Raw genomic sequence first — 5,173 nt, forward strand, 5'->3', positions numbered from 1 at the left:
TGGTTAAGGGTTAACCTCCTTTTTTTCTTTTTATTAAATTTTAGTTTTTCAGTATTACTCCAAGCAAATGTGAATTATACCAACTTTTGTTGGATGGTTGTTGCTGCTGTTAACATCTACATTCAGAATCAGTATGTGTATGTCATTTTATATATATATATATATATATATATATATATATATACACAGATATATAAAACATACATGTGCACAATTTCTGCTGATCTATAATGTGATACATTGTCCTGATGTGTTTCTTCTTTTGTGTGCGTGTGCACGCGTGTGTGTGTGCATTTTAATATTTTCCAGTTGGTGAGTTATTTTCTCCTTACCAAAAATAAAGGAGCAATAAACAGAAATTCTAATCTGTTACTAATTAGATGTTTCAAAAGAAGCATGCATACATATAAACATATGTGTGTTTATTTATTACTAATCTTTCATTTGTTATTGTTTGTCCAATTTTGATAGCTGACATACATAATTTTCTAGATAAATTATGAAATCTAAAAGCAAAAAAAGAACCATCGTAATATCATAATTGTTAAATTTACCTTTGTATGTGTGTGTGTGTAATCTATGTAATTATTATCATTTTTGTTATAAAAGTGATCAATTTTAGCCCATACATATAACTGCGTGCTTGACCACAGATCATCATGTTCAAAAAGTCATCGAAGTCATTGTTAAATGATACCACAGTGTGGCAATTTATTAAGTCAAGGTATTTTCTCACCCTTGACTAATCCACCGACTTAACCTAATATACCTTCATTAGGTCAATTACATCATGCATTGATCTAACTAATGCAACTGAAATTTCTCTGCTTGGTGGGGAAAGAACAATCATGCAATTAAAATTTTGAAAAATGAAAGAAATGCAATTTTATGGAACAATAAAATTTATTTATTTTAGCATCTGTTTGATATTTCATTCAATTTTCTTATCTTCTTACATTCATTTTTTCTGTTATTTCTAAATTGCTACAGAATATTTGTTATTTTTATAATTATAAATGAGTCACTTACAATGTAGAAGAATATTTGAACAAGGAACTGAAAAGTTGAAGCTTGTGTTTGGTGGGAGATCTGTTCAAAACCAAAGTGGACTCTGGATTAAATAGTTATATACATTTTTTGAAACAGAGTTTAAGTAACATGATTAAGAGTGAGGCTAAAACAGAATCTGTTATAATATTAGAAGAGGGTAGGTATTACACAAAGTATTAGCATGAAGAAAAATTAAGATTGCTTCTAGACATATTCCACAAGAAAGGAGCATAGTTCATCAAAAGCATTTTACTTAGCACTTTGCCAATTTTTATAACAAGGTTACAGTTAATTGAAATATCCTTAGTATATGATCAGTATTTTTCCCCCTTTTATCTGGTTGTATAGTGGAGGTGCATGGCTTAGTGGTTAGGGTGTTGCACTCATAATTGTAAAATTATGGTTTTGATTCATGGACCGGGTAACACATTGTGTTCTTGAGCAAAACACTTCATTTCATGTTGCTCCAGTCCACTCAGTGACAGACTGGCGTCTCATCTGGGTCAGGAATATATATTCCATGGGAACTGGGAAACTGGTCCTATGAGTCTAAATAATTTGGGAAGGGACTTTACGTAGTGGAAGCACATTCCTTAGTGGTTAGGGTGTTGGGCTCATGATCATAAGATTGTGGTTTCAATTCCTGGACCATGCGATGCATTGTGTTCTTGAGTAAAACATTTCATTTCATGTTGCTCCAGTCCACTCAGCTGACAAAAAGGAGTAATCCTGCAAAGGGCTGATGTCCCATCCAGGTGGGGAATAAATACACCATGGAAACCAAGAAACTGGTCCTATGAGTCTATATGACTCAGGAAGGAACCTTTTTTTATTTTGTCTGGATATGAAACAGAGTACCAGTAATATGTTGTTGTTTGTTCCTTCTCGAGCCATGCCTAGCTCATAAGGGTCGGTTTCCTGGTTTCATTGGCGTATAGGTTCCCCACCTGGATGGGATGCCAGTCTGTCGCAGGTGAGCTGCTAGATGCAGGAGGAAAGAGTGAGAGAAAGCTGTGACAAAGGAGTCAGCAGAAGTTAGCCATTACCTTCTGCTGGAGCCACGTGAGGCTTAGGTGTTTCACTCATAAACACACACATCGCCCGGTCTGAGATTTGAACCTGCAAGTCTGCTGCTTTAACCGCTAGGCCATGTGCCTCCACAGAGTACCAGTAATATAGCAAAGTTAATTCAGTTGCTTTGAACTTCTTACAAAAGTGAGCATTATGTCTAGACAGGAAAAAAGTAATTTTTTAAAATATGTATCTCTAGGGTGTTTTACATGAATGACCTTACTTTTAGAAATCTTATGTTCTCATAAGGTACTTACTAGCACTCTGTTGGTTACAACGACAAGGGTTCCAGTTGATCTGATCAACAGAAGATGAAATTAACATGCAAGTGGCTGAGCACTCCACAGACATGTTCACCCTTAACGTAGTTCCTAGGAAGATTCAGCATGACACAGAATGTGACAAGCTGGCCCTTTGAATTACAGGTACAACTCATTTTTGCCAGCTGAGAGGACTGGAGCAATGTGAAATAAAGTGTCTTACTTAAGGACACAATGCACTGGCAGGAATCAAACTCACAACTTTATGATCATGAACTTAATGCCCTAACCACAAGGCCGTGCACCTTCACTTTCTCAGAAGGTAAATAAGAGGTGGTTTGTAGTTTATTTTTACCATCACTAAATGAATGGAAGGTAACATCAATAGTAGCAGGTTTGAAGTCAGTAGTAAATCAGGAGATTAAAATATTTTTTCCTAATCTAGGCACAAGGCCTGAAATTTTGGGGGAGGAGGCCAGTTGATTAGATTGACCCCAGTGCACAACTGGCACTTAATTTATCAACCCCGAGAGGATGAAAGGCAAAGTCGACCTCAGCGGAATTTGAACTCAGAACGTAAAGACAGATGAAACACTGCTAAGCATTTTGCCTGGCGTGCTAACGTTTCTTATTTCTTTATTGCCCACAAGGGGATAAACATAGAGGGGACAAACAAGGACAGACAAAGGGATTAAGTAGATTACATCGAACCAGTGCATAACTGGTACTTAATTTATTGACCCCGAAAGGATGAAAGGCAAAGTTGACCTCGGCAGTATTTGAATTCAGAACGTAACAGCAGACGAAATACCGATACGCATTTTACCCAGCGTGCTAACGTTTCTACCAGCTCACCACTTTCAAGAGATCAAAATATTCTACACAAGGCTGGTCCTTGTAAATTACAGGTACAACTTACTTCTGCCAGCTGAGTGAACTGGAGGAGTACTGTGTAACGGTGCACCACTGGTTTTTGAACTCATGGTTGTAAGCTGAATATCCTAACCTCTAAGCCACGTGCCAGCAGATACCAGCTGACAATTGCATAATCTCCTTTTGTTACACAAACATACACAGATGACAACATGTTCACATGCACAGATGACAACATGTGCACATACACACTCAAACACAGTCACATATTGTTATGTCACACACACACATACGCACAGATAGCAGCAGACAATAATAGTCTTATACTGTTACACAAACGTGCACATATAACAACTCACACATACACACACACACACACACAGATACCAGCAGACAATCGGTGTCATATTTTTCGTTTATTTGTTATTTAATGAAATACTAAAATCTTTGTAGGACTAGTTGAGGGGGGTGGGGTATAGTGACTGTAGCAGGCTGGCGTACTGATAGACTGCTACGTCAGTCTTACCAAGCCAATTTTGTTAATGTAGACAAGGTTGGTCCTTGTGAAATACAAGTTCAACACACTTTTGCCAGCTGAATGAATAGACTGGAGGAGTACCGTGTAACAGTGTGCTGCTGGTTTTCGAACTCATGATTGTGAACCAAATGAATACCCTAACCTCTAAGCTACGTGCCAGCAGATACCAGCTGACAGTTGCATAATCTCCTAGTGTACACAAACATACTCAGATAATGACGTATGCATATACACACTCAAACACAGTCACATATTGTTACGTGCACATATGCAGTTTATTCGTTTTATATCTACACACATGTATACATATATAATCACACACACATATGCACAGATATCAGCAGGCAATTATAGCCTTATAACATACACAGATAACAGCTCACACACACAGATATCAGCAGATATTAGCAGATATTCCACATGCAGTCTGTATGTTAAACATACAGATCCAACATACACATTCAGTTATTGTTTCACACAACACAGACACACACACACAGTCTCATACAGGTACATGCACGCACACACACAAACTGTCTCATACAGTTATGCATGCACACACACAAACATACAGTATCATACAGTTATGCACACACTCAACCACACACAGTCTCATGCAGTTACACACACAGAGATATCAGCATCATATTTTTCATTTATCTATTGGAACACTGAAATCTTTGTAGGGCCAGTCGAGGGAGGAGGAGAGTGTAGTGACTGTAGCAGACTGACATGTCAGTCTTACCAAACCAATTTTACTAATATAGATTAGCTCACGGCAACAATTTTGTAGCAAGACAGTTAATTTAATTAAACCCTCATAAATAACTGGCACTTATTTTATCAACTCTGAAGGGATTAAAAGTAAAGTTTACTCTTGCAGGATTGGAACACTGACCCTTCAACTTATTTTTATTTAAATGCTTTGTGACCAAAAAGCTCACTTTGTGGCCATGTGATTTTAGGTTTGGCCCCACTGCACAGCACCTTGTGCAAGTGTCTTCTGCTATATAGTTTTGGGCCAACAAATGTCTTGTGAAAGGATTTGGTCAACAGAAAATTGAATGGAAGCCCATTATATATATATTGTCAATGTGAATACCCGTCAGAGTGTAAGTATCTTGAGAGAAAAGCTGAACATTAGAAGCATCAGTTGTGGTGTGCAAGAGAGACGATTGCGCTGGTATGGACATGTGGTGAGAATGGATGAGGATAGCTGCGTGAAAAAGTGCCACACCCTAACAGTTGAGGGAACCCGTGGAAGAGGTAGGCCCAGGAAGACCTGGGCTGAGGTGGTGAGGCAAGACCTTCGTACATTGGGCCTCACCGAGGCGATGACTACTGACCGAGACCTTTCGAAATGTGCTGTGCGTGAAAAGAC

At 38.1% G+C, this 5,173-nt stretch overlaps 1 protein-coding gene across 4 annotated transcripts in view; it reads right to left on the reverse strand.

Moving 5' to 3' along the window:
* The window catches only part of LOC106880453 (uncharacterized), a 44,601-nt gene that overhangs the window by 32,305 nt on the left and 7,123 nt on the right, over window positions 1-5,173 (reverse strand). The window lies entirely within an intron of this gene.

The sequence above is a fragment of the Octopus bimaculoides genome, chromosome 2 (genome assembly GCF_001194135.2).
Source record: "Octopus bimaculoides isolate UCB-OBI-ISO-001 chromosome 2, ASM119413v2, whole genome shotgun sequence".
Lineage (NCBI taxonomy): Eukaryota > Metazoa > Mollusca > Cephalopoda > Octopoda > Octopodidae > Octopus > Octopus bimaculoides.